The 15,541-nt window shown below is 41.7% G+C and overlaps 1 pseudogene; it reads left to right on the plus strand.

The window, feature by feature from the left end:
- LOC135276807 (small ribosomal subunit protein eS17-like) overlaps positions 1-12,466 on the plus strand; it is a 30,706-nt pseudogene extending 18,240 nt beyond the window's left edge.
- The last annotated feature ends 3,075 nt before the right edge of the window (positions 12,467-15,541 follow it).

Consider the following 15,541-nt stretch of genomic DNA (forward strand, 5'->3'; position numbering starts at 1 on the left):
CAGATAAGGGAACTTGCACAAGGGCCTTGCCTGAGACATGGCCACAGCCGCACAGATAAGAAAGGCTACACAGTTGACTTGCCCAGACATGCCCACAATGGAAAATTCTGTCTCCTTACACATGCGCAGTAAAGGGGAACAGAGTAATATGGAGTAACTCAAGCTAAGGGCTCATGTGCGCATTACGAGATGGGGTGGAGCTACCAGAAATTTGCAGCTCATGCAAATAAGACACCCAGCCCTCATTTTTTTGATGAAAGCATTTGCATTCAATTGTAAAAATGGCAAACCTCTTTTGGGCCCTTTTTCCTCAGTGGAGAGGTTTCTTCTTTTGCTTATTAAACTTTTGCTTCAACTTCATCTTTAGTGTCCATGCTCCTTAATTTTCATGGTTGTGAGACAAAGAACTTTAGGTGATTCCTCAAACAACGAGAGACTGCTACATTGTGTGCACTGGTGAGACTGTAACACTAATGGGAACCAGTAAGAATGCTCAGGCCTACACAATGCAGAACAGAAGCTGGAGTGCTGGTTGGGCAAATTCTTCATTTGGTATCCTGTGTGGAACATTTACTGGGTCTTACAGAAAAATCCTGTGAGTGCCTTCCAATAATAATTACTGGGACTTTGGACTAGAGAATTTCTACTGGTGTGCCCTTATTACCTTGTTATGGGACATTAATTGGAGCTACCCCTGCCACTGAAGAACATAACATGACTTTGAAACCTGAAAGAGCTATAATGTCTAGGATGTCAGAGAAACCCTCTAATGGGATGACAGTTCCCAGAAGGCCTCCATAATAAAAACAAGTGTTTTATGTAAGATCATGTTATCTGGTGATTGCAAGTAAGAAACACTCATGATCAGGGAGCTTCTTTCCCCTAGGACTAACTCTGGAACTGTGGAACTGGGTGAGGAGCTGTCGGATTCTACAGTGCCCTATAAGCAGCTCTTAACCAACTGAGACAGAGCTGCCTGGCTTATGGATGGCAGTTTCTTTCTTTCTCTCTCTCACTCTCTCTCTCTCTCCTTTCTTTCTTTCTGACAGAGTTTCACTCTTGTTGTCCAGGTTGGAATGTAATGGCACAATCTCAGCTCACCATAACCTCCAGCTCCAAGGTTCAAGCAGTTCTCCTGCCTCAGCCTCCAGAGTAGCTGGGATTTCAGACTTGTGCCACCATGCCCGGCTAATTTTGTAATTTTAGTAGAGACAGGGTTTCTCCCTGTTGGTCAGGCTGGTCTTGATCTCCCAACCTCAGGTGATCTGCCCGCCTCGGTTTCCCAAAGTGCTGTGATTACAGGCGTGAGTCACCACGTCCAGCAGCAGTTTGAAGGTGAATAAGCAACATCCTATTTGGAAGGATGCCACTCTGATTGAAGAAGGTAAAAACAGACCAGCTTGATGGGCTGAATTGCATGCTGAAACACAGAACAGTGGTAAATCTCCTGTGTTTGGGTTTGTTGGCTCATGGGCATTGGCCAGTGGCTGGGCCACATGGTCAGGCAGGAGAGCAATGGAACCCTGGTCTATTTAAAGAATACCCATGTGGATCATGGTCCTATGAAAATTTGAGGAGTGCATTTAAGCAGGACCCATTGATGACCATTAGAAGAGCTAATGGTTCCAGGTTTAGAAGGCGACTAGAACTGACAGCACGTATCTCTGTGGGCTTCCTTGAGGTGGACACCTGAGTTCAGGAAGTGAGTAGCTATGTTTTATAATAATCATAATAAAAACACAGAACCAAAGATACTGCCTGGATTTGAATGACCAAAAATCACTTCTTCAGACCAAAGAACATATTGTACATAATGCCCAGGAAAGGGCAGAGATATCCTCCTCAGAGTAGTGGTTTGATAGAGAAGTCAAACTGGCAATTAACGCATTGGTTGTCAACATGCACTGAAGCCTATCAGAGGGTGGATGGTGGAAGGAGAAAGAGAATCAAGAAAAATAACTAATGGGTACTAGGCTTAATACCTGGGTTTTGAAATAATCTGTTCAACAAACCCCTATGACACAAGTTTACCTATATAACAAATCTGCACATGTACCCCTGAACTTAAAAGTTAAATAAAAAAAGAGTCTGGGCACCGTGGTTCACCCCTGTAATCTCAGCATTTTAGGAGGCTGAGGTGGGCAGATTGCTTGAGCCCAGGAGTTCAAAACCAGCCTGGACAACGTGGCAAAACCTCGTCTCTACAAACAAATACAAAAAATTATCTGGGCATGGTGGTATATACCTGTAGTCCCAGCTACTTAGGAGGCTGAGATAGGAGAATAGCCTGAATCCGAGAGGCAGAGGTTGTAGTAAGATTGCACCACTGCACTCCAACGTGGATGACAGAGTGAGACTCCATTAAAAAAAAAAAAAAAGAGGAAGAGAGATGCGAACACATTAGCATACTCAGCACCCCTGCCACATGATGCCCTGCATCAACTTAGAACTCTGCAGAGAATCTCCACCAGCATGAAGGCTCTCACCAGATGTAGCCCCTAGAACTTGGACTTCTCAGTCTCCCAAACTATAGGAAATAAATTCCTTTTCTTTATTAAAACAACAATAACAAACATTGGTTGTCTCCCTGAGGGTCTAGTGGTTAATAAAAAAAAGAAAACATTGGTTGTCTAGGGCTGGACGTGGTGGCTCACACCTGTAATACCAGCATATTTGGGAGGCTGAGGCGGGGGGGAGGGGATCACCTGAGGTCAGGAGTTCGAGACCAGCCTGGCCAACATGGTGAAACCCTGTCTGTACTAAAAATACAAAAATTAGCCAGGTGTGGTGGCACACACCTATAATCCCAGTTACTTGAGAGGCTGAGGCAGGAGAATCACTTGTACCCAGGAGGCAGAGATTGCAGGGAGTTGAGATTATGCCATTGCACTCCTGCCTGGGCGACAAGAATGAGAAAAAATTTTCATACAGTTAATGCAGCTATATTGAACCGTGGGAACAACAGCCTGCTAGTTCTGCATCTTACCCTATATGAATGGAAATTGACTGAGTGGGAGGTCTTTTCAGCACAGCAGCTGGTCTCGATTGTAACGACAGCTTCCAAAGGTGAAAATGTTTGGGTATTAATGGCAAGAAGAAACAATAGGAACTGAGGGTAAATAAGTGAATAAATAGTTTAAGAATTGAGGGAGATCCAGTATCACGTTTACACCTTGAAAGAGGCTCAGAATAAGAGGTGACATTGTCTCTTAGCTCAGTTATACTAGATGCTTGAAAGTGGGGAGCTATATGTTTGCTGAGACCACTCCTGCTTTTGGGACTTGACAAAATCAGTGGAAAGCTGCAAACCTCAGTGACCTCACACCAGGCCTTGCTTAGGAGACGTATTCATACAATATGATGGCAAACTGGACATTTTTTTTAAGACAGGGTCTTACTCTGTCACCCAGGCTGGAGTGCAGTGGTGAGATCATAGCTCATGGCAACTTCAAACTCTCAGTCTCAAGCAATCCTCCCACTTCAGCCTCCCAAGTAGCTAGGACTATAGGTACACACCACCACACCTGGCTAATTTTTAAATTTTTAGTAAAGATGAGGTCTTGCTATGTTGCCCAGGCTGGTCTTGAACTCCTGGGCTCAAGTGATCCTCCCACCTTGGTGTCCCAGAGTGCTGGGATTACAGGTATGAGCCACTGCATCTGGCCTGCACTAACTATTCATGACTGAATGAAATTCTGATAATGTTCCAGTGTCTTTTGGGTTGTATATCCTTGTGCTGCAAGGGATCTGTGTTTGAATACTGGGGGTGGACTGTGACATTGTGAAATATACATTTGGTCTACATACCCATCTCCTATCCTGCAACTCCTAAAATCCTTGCAATCTGTGATAAATGTCTTTTGTATGCTAATGAGTCGAGTAATCCTGGCAATTCCTAGGTAGCTTCAGGATGAGGGCTGGTTACCAAAAACACTAAGGCAGGATTACAGTGTTGGAACTTTCACCCCATCCCCCTACTCTGGGGAGGGAAGGGGGCAGAAAATTAAGTTGATTACTAATGGCTAATGGTTTAATCAATCATGCCTACATAATGAAGCTTTCATAAAAACCCAAAAGGGCAGGGTTCAGGGAGCTTCTGAATAACTGAACACATGGTGGTTCCTGGTGGATGGCACTCCTGGGTAGGGCAAGTGAGCTCTGAACGCTTCCCCTGTAACTTGCCCTATGCATCTCTTCATTTGCATCTTTTGTAATATGTATATATTTTTGAGATGGAGTCTCACTCCGTAACCCAGGCTGGAGTGCAGTGGCGCAATCTCAGCTCACTGCAACTTCCGCCCCCAAGGTTCCAGTTCTCCTGCGTCAGCTTCTTGAGTAGCTGGGACTACAGGTACATGCCACCACACCTGGCTAATTTTTATATTTTTAATAGAGATGGGGTTTTGCCATGTTGGCCAGGCTGGTTAACTGTCCTCAGGTGATCCACCCGTTTCTGCCTCCCAAAGTGCTGGGATTACAGGCGTGAGCCACTGTGCCCAGCTGTACATATATATATTTTTGAAACAGGGTCTTGTTCTGTTGCCCAGGGTGGAGTGTGCCAGATCACGGCTCACTGCAGCTTCAACCTCTTAGGCTTAAGCAATCTTCTCACCTCAGCCTCTTGAGTGGCTGGGATCACAGGTGTGTGCCACCACACCTGGCTATTTTTTTTATTTTTCATAGGGACAGGATCTTGCTGTGTTGGCCAGGCTGGTCTTGAACTCCTGGGCTCAAGTGATCCTCCCACCTTGGCGTCCCAAAGTGCTGGGATTACAGTCATGAGCCACCGCACCTATTCATGACTGAATGAGATTCTAATAATGTGCCAGGCTCAAGTGATCTGCCCACCTAGGCCTCCCAAAGTGCTAGGATTATAAGCATGAGTCACTGCACCTGGCGGCAATTGTAATTCTTATCACTGCTGATGGGAGTGTAATTTGGTAAAGGCTTTTGTTAAAACTGGAGTATATACTAGCACATATACAAATCTATGCAGTTACACTTCTAAATGTGTACACCCAGAGAAAGGTATACTATGTTCATCAAATGGAATGTACAGAATGTTTATAGCAGCACTCTTCAAACTTCAACCTGGAAACTATTCAAATAGTCATGATTCATAGAATGTATAAATGGTGGGTTCATATAATGGTGCACTATATACAGCAATTAGAATGAGGAGACTACAAAAACATATAATAATTATAAATTTTAAGTCAGACATTAAAAAGTACCTGTATTTTTCTAAAATATAAACATAGGTGAAGTAATTTATAACCTTAGAAGGATAGGCTTAGCAGAGTTGGGACTAGAAGAGATAAGCCAGGAGTTTCTGGTATATTAATCTCAGTATGTTGCCCAGGCTGTAGTGCTGTGGCTATTCATAGGCATGATCAAGTTACAGTGACCTTGAATTCCTGGGCTTCAGTGATTCTTTCACCTCTGCCTCTGAAGTAGCTGGGATTATAGGCATGTGCCATTGTACCCAGCTGGCTTCTGAACTTCTTACTGAATGTTGTGGTTCTTGATCTGTGTGGTAATTACATGGGCATGGGCATGTTTTCACTTTGTGAAAACCCATTAATCTGTAGACTTAAGATTTTTGTTTGTTTTTGTTTTTGAGACAGAGTTTTGCTCTGTCGCCCAGGCTGGAATGCAGCGGCACAATCTTGGCTCACTGCAACCTTCGCCTTCTGGGTTCAAGCGATTCTCCAGCCTCGGCCTCCCGAGGAGCTGGGATTATGGGTGCCCACCACTATGCCTGGCTAATTTTTGTATTTTTGGTAGAGATGGGTTTCATCCTGTTGGCCAGGCTGGTCGTGCATGCCTGTCCTCAGGTGATCCTCCTCTTTGGCCTCCCAAGGGCTGGGATTACAGGTGTGAGCCACCATGCCAGGCCAGTAGACTTAAGATATTGTATTCTTCTATATGTATTTTGTACTTCACGGACAAGTATAACAACGGCAAAACAATAGAATGAATTCAGTGCAGGCAATTGACTACAAAAATGACGGAAGAGTTGAGAACCAAAGGCTGGTGATGCAACTCAGAGATTATCAACAGCATGAAGCAATTACCAACAGCATAAACAACTCCAGTGCTGGAGGAACAAGGGCAATATTACTGAAACTCTCCTCTTAACTAGGCCTCAAGCTTGGCTTTCCGTGTACTTGGCCTACAGAGCCCAGTTTTTCAAGCATCTTGTTAAGGCAGTTTTGCAAGAATCCTTCCCCCTTTGATATCTGATGAAATTCCTCATCCCTCACTTTCAGTATCTAAATATTTGGTCTGCTTTAAGTAAAAATCCTGTTAAACTGGTTCAACAGGATTCCCTACTCTTGATGGCTAATTGAGTTCCTCTTAGTAATTTTCCATTTAGTGGCCTCTTTGCTCATCTAGTTGGCTAGAAATTCCCAGCTGTCTTTGCTGTATTCAGAATTGAGTTCTGCTGTTTACTGAGATCTCTCTTCCCTGCTGCAGTAGCTTGAATAAAATCTATCTTATCATTTACAAATATTTATTTATTTATTGAGACAGGGTCTTGCTCTGTTGCCCAGGCTGGAATGCAGTGGTGTGGTGTCAGCTCACTGCAGCCTCAACCTCCCAGGCTCAAGTGATCCCCCCATCTCAGCCTCCTGAGCAGCTGAGACAACAGTCACCTGCCACCGTGCCTGGCTAATTTTTTAAATTTAAATTTTAATTAATTAATTAATTAATTTTTGAGACTGTGTTTCACTCTGTTGCCCAGGCTGGAGTGCAGTAATGCAATCTTGGCTCACTGCAACCTTTGCCTCCTGGGTTCAAGTAGTTCTCCTGACTCAGCCTCCTGAGTAGCTGGGATTACAGGCACACACCACCATGCCCAGCTAATTTTTATATTTTCAGTAGATATGGGGTTTCACCATGTTGGTCAGGCTGGTCTTGAACTCCTGACCTTGTGATACACCCATTTTGGCCTCCAAAAGTGCTGGGATTACAGGCATGAGCCACAGCTCCCAGTATTTTTTTTTTTTTTTTTTTTTTAAATTTTTGTAGAGGCAAAGTCTTGCTATGCTATCAGGGCTGCTCTTGAACTCTTGGGTTCAAGGGATCCTCCTGCCTCAGCCTTCCAAAGTGCTGGAATTACAGGCAAGAGCCACTGTGCCTTGGCTATATTACCATGTTTACAAGTGTCCAGTGTATAATTTTTCTTTTACACTAGGGACTGGGGTCATCCTGCAGAAACTGAAGCCATAGCAGCCATTTTGGAGACACAGAGAAAGTAAATCCACTGCCAGCGTCACTGTAGGATGAAGAGGGGACACAGGGGAAATATTCTAGCTTCTCCTTCCCTCCCAGTTTCTGCCCTCCAGTCTCCTGTCAGTATCTCCCATTGGCAGAACCTGTTTTCAACCTTCACATCTCTTCTCACTTTTAGTCTATTACAATTTGTTTCAGATCTGTTACTGATTCTACCGTGAAGACCAGTAGTACATGGCTACTGTATACTGCCTGAGAAATCAAATCATTTCTCCTTAGAAAGTTTAAAGCCTAAAGATCTCTGAAGCTTTGATAAATGCTAAGATAAAAAAAAATTTCACTATGAAGGTAGAAGTCAATCTATTTTTTAGTTTTATTGGTTGATGACACAAGAGATTAATGCAGAGTTGGTAGATAGAAAGAAATGTGAATTCAATTTCTGTTTTCTGCAAAGAATATTTATTGATTTTAAAAGGCAGAATAACTTGTAAGAGAAATGTGAAAATGAAGCTCGGTAAAGAGATTGTATGAGAAAATCTTAATAACCTAAAGTGAGTTTTAAGACCTGACTCAGATAAATTATATTTTGACCTCTTAGAAAAGTTGTAAATGAAATGTGAAAAAACATCTGAGACGAGAGAATGTTTAAATGTCACAAGCAAGAGGATGTATTCTGTGCATTGTATATTACTAAGCCGCATATTTCAGTCAACCCCAACAAGATTTTCCAACTACTTATTAAAGAAGTTATCAAACAAAAAATGTTGTTCATTTGGACCAAACATAAAATGCTTAAAAATATATCATCCTAATCAAATACTTTACATTGACCAGGTTACCGATATGGTTGTAGAGAAATGAAGAATTTATTTATGGACTTTACCTTGATTACAACAAGGTATTCTACTTTTCCTTGTGGATGCTTAGAGTAGCTGATAGACTTAGGCAGAATAGAAATTGGTTGATCAACAATACCAAGAACTTATTGATTAGTGGATATCAACCTAGAGTTTTTTTTTTGTTGTTTTTTGTTTTAGGACAAAGTCTCACACTGTTACCTAAGCTAGAGTGCAGTGGTGCAATCTCAGCTCACTGCAACTTCTACCTCCTTGGTTCAAGTGATTCTCCTGCCTCAGCCTCCTGAGTAGCTGGAACTAAAGGCATGCACGATCATACCCGGCTAATTTTTGTAGTTTTAGTAGAGACGGGGTTTCACTGTGTTGGCCAGGCTGGTCTTGAACTCCTGACCTCGTGATCCACCCACCTTGACCTCCCAAAGTGCTGGGATTACAGGTGTGAGCCACCGTGCCTAGCCGAGACGTTTTATTAGGATGAAATGAGGTCCTTCCCAGGCCTTGTAATTGGGATTTCCTTTTTAAAGTAGATTGTTGCATACAAAAAATAATGATGAGATTATCAACTATTTGAATGACACCAAACTGAAACAGAAGATGAATATGTTGATTCCCAAAGTTAGAATTTAAAATATGTGCTTAGTGGCTCACACATGTAATCTCAACACTTTGGGAGGCCAAGGGGAAAGGGTTTCTTGAGCCCAGGAGTTCTAGACCAGTATGGACAACATAGCAAGATCTTGTCTGTATTAAAAAAAAAAAAATTAGCTAGGCGTGGTGGTATATGCCTGTAGTCCTAGCTACTTGGGAGTCTGAGGAAGGAGGTTCTCTTGAGCTCAGGAGGTCAAGGCTGCAGTGAGCTGTGATTATGCCACTGAACTTCAGCCTGGTTGATAGAGTCAGCCCCTGTCTCATAAATAAATAAATTTTAAAAATATTTTAAATATTATTTTCAGAATGACATCAGCAAGATGACAGAATAAGAGTTTCTGGCCCTCACGCTCCTATTGAAACAGTAATTTAACAGCCATCTATAGATGAGGATACCTTCACAAAAGTAACATGAACATAAAAGACAAAAAAAAAAAAAAAAGGCCGGGCACGGTGTCTCACGCCTATAATCCCAGCACTTTGGGAGGCCGAGGTGGGTGGATCACAAGGTCAAGAGATCGAGACCATCCTGGTCAACATGGTGAAACCCCGTCTGTACTAAAAATACAAAAAATTAGCTGGGCATGGTGGTGCGTGCCTGTAATCCAGCTACTCAGGAGGCTGAGGCAGGAGAATTGCCTGAACCCAGGAGGTGGAGGTTGCGGTGAGCCGAGATTGTGCCATTGCACTCCAGCCTGGGTAACAAGAGTGAAACTCCGTCTCCAAAAAAAAAAAAAAAAAAGTAACATGAACATATACAAAATAAATTTCACTGATAAGGGTAAAGAAATGGACAAATATAGAATATACCAGACTGGTATAATCATAAGAAGTTTTAGGTAAGCCTTATGATAAAACCCCCCCACACACATATCCCCCTGTAGTAGATACAAAAAAAAAGAATCAAAGTATATTACTACAAGAGAACTACAAAATAGAAAACAACAAAATAGGGACAGTAAGTCCTCAACTATCAATAATTACTTAAATGCAGACAGATTAACCAGTGAGAGTTGGGTGGAGTGGCTCATGCCTGTAATCCCAGCGCTTTGGGAGGTTGAGGTGGGTGGATCACCTGAGGTCAGGAGTTCCAGACCAGCCTGACCAACATGGTGAAACTACATCTCTACTAAATACAAAAAAATTAGCTGGATATGGTGGCATATACCTGTAATCCCAGCTACTTGGGAGACTGAGGCAGGACAATCACTTAATCCTGGGAGGTGGAGGTTGCAGTGAGCCGAGATTGCACCATTGCACTCCAGCCTGGAAAACAAGAGCAAAATACCATCTTAAAAAAAAAAAAAAAAAAAAAATTAACCAATGAAAAGAGTTAGAGTGGCTGAGTAGAATAGAAAGTATGATCCAACTATATGCTGTCTACAAGATCCTCACTTTAGATTTAAGGACATACAAGGATAAAGACAAGAAAGCTACAAAACAGAAAACAAGATCTTCACTTTAGATTTAAGGACACCCAAGGATAAAAGTGAGGGATGAGAAAAGGTATTCCATGACAACAGTAACTGAAAGAGAGCAGAGGTGGCTATACTTCCATCATACAAAATAGACTCTAAGTAAAATGACTGTCACAAGTGAAAAAGTCATTATTTAATTATAAAAGGGTTAATTCAGTAGAAAGAAATAATTATAAATACACACACACCCAACAGCAAACCATCTAAATATATAAAGCAAAAATTGATAGATCTTAAGGGAAAATAGCAATACAGTAATTGCAGGAGACACAAATATCCTACTTACAACAATAGACAGATCATCCAGACAGAAAATCAATACAGAGGCCAGGACAGTGGCTCACACCTGTAATCCTAGCACTCTGAGAGGCCAAGGTAGTGGATCACCTGAGGTCGGGAGTTTGAGACCAGACTGACCAACATGGAAAAATCTTGTCTCTACTAAAAGTATAAAATTGGCCGGGCGTGGTGGCACATGCCTGTAATCCCAGCTACTCAGGAGGCTGAGGCAGGAGAATTGCTTGAACCCTGGAGGCAAAGGTTGCATTGAGCCAAGATTACGCCATTGCACTCCAGCCTGGGCAACAAGAGCAAAGCTCCATCTTAAAAAAGAAAAAAAACAGAAAACAAAGAAAATCAATACAGGAACAGCAGACTTACATAGCATAAAGACTAAATGGACCTAAGAGATATGTAGACTATTCTATCCAATTTTTCTAAATAAAAAGAATCGTAAGGAACTACAAAGACCAATTATATGCCAACAAATTCGATGACCTAGAAGAAATGGATACATTCTACCAAGAATGGATTAAGAAGAAATAGCCTAAACAGACCAATAACAAATAAGATTGTCAGTAAGCAGATTATACACCATGATCAAATAGGATTTATTGCTGGGAAGCAAGGATGGTTCAATATACACAAATCAATCAATGTGATATGCCACATTAACAGAACAAAGAAGAAACAGCACATAATCATCTGAGCAAATGCAGAAAAAGCACTTGAAAAAATTCAATACCTCTCATGACTAAAAAAACCTCTTTCAACAAATTAGACATAGAAGGAACTTAATGTAATACAAACCACAATAGATAAGTCCATAGCTAACATTGTACTCAATGGTGAAAATGCATTTCCTCTAAGATTTGGAATAAGGCACAGATGCCCATTATCACAACTTCTATTCAACATGATACTTGAAGTCCTAGATAGAGCAGTTAGGCAAATAAATACATAAATAAATCATTCAAATCAGAAATAAGTTAAATTATCTGTTTGCAGATGACATAATCTTTTATGTAGAAAACCCTATAGATTTCAACAAAAAACTGTTAGAACTAAGAAAAAAATGCAACAAAGTTACAGGATACAAGTTCAATATGTTGAAATCAGTTGTGCTTCTATCCATTACAATGAATTATACAAAAAGAAAATTAAGAGAATCCCATTTATAATAACATCAAAAAGAAAAATACTTTAAGAATAAACTTTTTTTTTTTTTTTTAGGACAGGGTCTCACTCTATCACCCAGGCTGGAAAGCAGTGGCTCATTCATGACTCACTGCAGCCTCAGTCTCCTGGCCTCAAGTGATCCTCCTACCTCAGCCTTCTGAGTAGGTGGGACTTTAGGCACATGCCACTATGCTGGGCTAATTTTTGTATTTTTTGTAGAGACAGGGTTTTGCCATGTTGCCCAGGCTGGTCTCAAACTCCTAGGCTCAAGCTGTCCTCCCGCTTCAGCCTCCCCAAGTGCTGGGATCACAGGTGTGAGCCACTCCAGCTGACACTTTGTGATTTCAAAATATATTATACTCTTTTTATCAAATACCTGCCAATAGGGGCCACATTTGCACTAAAATCCTGAAGAAGGTGGCCTGGGTCATCATTAAGAAGTACTACCTGGGCAATGACTCTACATGAACAAGTATGTGTGCAAGAAGATCACCATTACTCCCAGCAAGGAGCTCTGCAGCAAGATAGCAGGCTATATCACACATCTGATGAAGCAGATTCAGAGGCCCAGATTCACAGGTTATCTCCATCAAGCTGCAGGAGGAGGAGGAGGAGAGAGAGAACTAATGATGTTCCTGAGGTCTCAGTCCTGGATCAGGAAGTCATTAAAGTAGATGCTGACATTAAGGAAATGCTGAAGCTTTTGGGTTTTGGTAGTGTGCCCAACTCCAGGTCACTCAGCCTGTAATTGGGATGAATTCTAAAACACCATGTGGAGCCGTATGAATCTTTCTGTTGTGCTATTTGGTTGCTGCAAAAGTAATCATGGTTTTTGCCATTACTTTTAATTATGTGAGTTATTAAATTGTTGCCATTACTTTTACACTTGGTCTTAGCCAAATGGCCGAGAAGCGATGCCATTATTTTAATGGGAAAAATTGTGATTACTTTTGCACCAACCTAACTTAATATTTTCCTTAAATCTGGAGGCTGGGTACAGTGGCTTATACCTGTAATCCCAGGTACTCAGGAGTCTGAGGCAAGAGGATCACTTGAGCCAAGGAATGTGAAGATATAGTGAGCTGTGATTACACAACTGCACTCTAGCCTAGCCAACACAGAAAGACCTGGTCTCTAAAATTAATTAATCTAGGACAACAGCCAAATACACACACACACACACACACATATGTGTGTGTGTGTGTGTGCATATGTATATTTGGATTGGAAGAATAAATATTGTTAAAATATTCATGCTACCTAAAGTGCTATACCAATTTAATTTCTATCAAAGTCTCAATGTCATTTTTCACAGAACTAGACAAAATGCTAAAATTCATATAGAACCACAAAGGACCCCAAATAGCCAAAGAATTTTTGAGCTTGCTCCTCTTTCTACACTCTTTCTATCTCTCTCTCTCTCTCACACACACACACACACACTCACTCACTCTACAAAGTTACAGTAATCAAAAGTATGATACTGGCATAAAAACAAACATATAGACCAACAGAATAGCACAGATAGTCCAAAAGTAAACTCATACAAATATGGTCAATCGATCTTTGATAAAGGTGCCAAGAATACAAAATGCAGAAAGGATAGTCTCCCTATAAATGGCACTGGGAAACTGTATATTCACATGCAAAAGAATGAAAATGGATCCTTATTTTATACGATATACACAAATTAGGATTAAAGGCTTAAACAGGCCAGATGCAGTGGCTCATATCTGTAATCTCAGCCCTTTGGGAAGCCAAGGCAGGTAGATTGCTTGAGCCTAGGAGTTTGAGACCAGTCTTGGCAACATGGCGAAACCCTTTCTCTGCACAAAATATAAAAATTAGCTGGACAAGGTGGCATGTGGCTATAGACCTAGCTACTTGTGAGACCGAGGTGGGAGGATCGCTTGAACTCGGCAGGTTGAGGTCGCAATGAGCCATGATCAAGCCACTGCACTGCAGCCTGGACCACAGAGTGAAACCTTGCTCATTAAAAAAAAAAAAAAAAGACTTAAATGTAAGACTTGACACCATAAAATTCCTAGAAGAAACATAGGAAAAAATCTTCTTGACATTGACCTTGGCAATCATAAATTAGTTGTAACAACCAAAACACAGGTAACAAAAGAAAAATTAGACAAATGGGACTACAGCAAATTAAAAAAACTTCCCCACAACAAAAGAAACAATCAAGATAATGAAAAGAAAACCAACCACTTATCTGATAAAGGGTTATGTATTTATATTTTTTGAGACAGAGTTTTGCTCTCATTGCCCAGGCTGGAGTGCAATGGTGTGAACTCAGCTCACTGTAACCTCTGCCTCCCAGGTTCAAGCAGTTCTCCTGCCTTAGCCTCCTGAGTAGCTGTGATTACAGGCTCCCACCACCACATCTATCTAATTTTTGTTATTTTTAGTAGAGATGGGGGCTTCACTATGTTGGCCTGGCTGGTCTCGATCTCCTGACCTCAGGTGATCTACCTGCCTTGGCCTCCCAAAGTGCTGGGATTAGAGGCGTGAGCCACCACGCCCAGCCTGATGAGCAGGTTATTGACCACAATATATAAAGAACTCCTAGAACTTAATAGCAAGGAAACAAACTGATTTTATATATGTATGTACGTATGTATGTAGGTAGGTAGGTAGTTATTGAGACATGGTCTCGCTCTGTTGCCCATGCTAAAGTGCAGTGCTGCCAGCCATCGTAACTCACTGCAACTTCTGCCTTCTGGTCTCAAGCTATCCTCCAACCTCAGCCCCCTGAGTAGCTGGGACTATAGGCACATGCTACCTTGTCCAGCTAATTTTTGTATTTTTTTGTTAGAGACAGAGTTTTGCCATGTCGCCCAGGCTGGTCTTGAACTCCTGGGCTTGAGTGATCTGCCAGCTTTGACCTCCCAAAGAACTGGGATTACAGATGTGAAGTACCACATCCAGCCATAACCTGATTTTTAAATTATTATTAGTTTTTTAGATGGAGTCTTACTCTGTTGCCTGGGCTGGAGTGCAGTGGTGTGATCTTGGCTTACTGCAACCACTGCCTCCCAGGTTCAAGTGATTCTCCTGCCTCAGCCTGCTGAGTAGCTGGGATTACAAGTGCACACCACGATGCCTGGCTAGGTTTTGTATTTTTAGTAGTTTCACCATATTCGCCAGGCTGGTCTCGAACTCCTGACCTCAAGTGATCTGCCTGCCTCAGCCTCCCAAAGTGCTGGGATTACATGCATGAGCCACTACGCCAGATCCATAAACTGACTTAATGGGCAAAGGATCTGAAGAGACATTTCTTCAAAGAAGACATATAAAGTGGGCAGCAGGTGTAAGAAAATGTACTCAACATCACTATTTATCAGTGATACGCAAATCAAAATCACAATGATATGTTATCTCACACCTGTTTGAATGGTTATTATAAAGAACAAAACAAAACAAAAACAAAAACCGAGATAACAAGTTGTATTAGTTTGTTCTCATGCTGCTATGAAGAAATACCCCAGACTGGGTAATTTAAAAAGGAAAGAGATTTAATTGACTCACAGTTCAGCATAGCTGGGGAGGCCCCGGGAAACTTATAGTCACATTGGAAGGCACCTCTTTACAGGCTGGCAGGAGAGAGAATGAGACCCGAGCAAAGGGAGAAGTCCCTTATAAAACCATCAGATCTCATGAGAACTCATTCACTATCAAGAGAATTGTATGGGGGAACTGCTCTCATGATTCAGTGATCTCCGCCTGGTCCCTCCCATGACACACAAGGATTATGGGAACTACAATTCAAGATGAGATTTGGGTGGGGACACAGCCAAATCATACCATGAGTGTAGCCAAGGAGGTGGAGAAAAGGGAACCCTGTACAAT

Source organism: Aotus nancymaae, unplaced genomic scaffold (assembly GCF_030222135.1).
Source record: "Aotus nancymaae isolate 86718 unplaced genomic scaffold, 86718_ANA_hifiasm-v0.15.2.pri h1tg000002l, whole genome shotgun sequence".
Lineage (NCBI taxonomy): Eukaryota > Metazoa > Chordata > Mammalia > Primates > Aotidae > Aotus > Aotus nancymaae.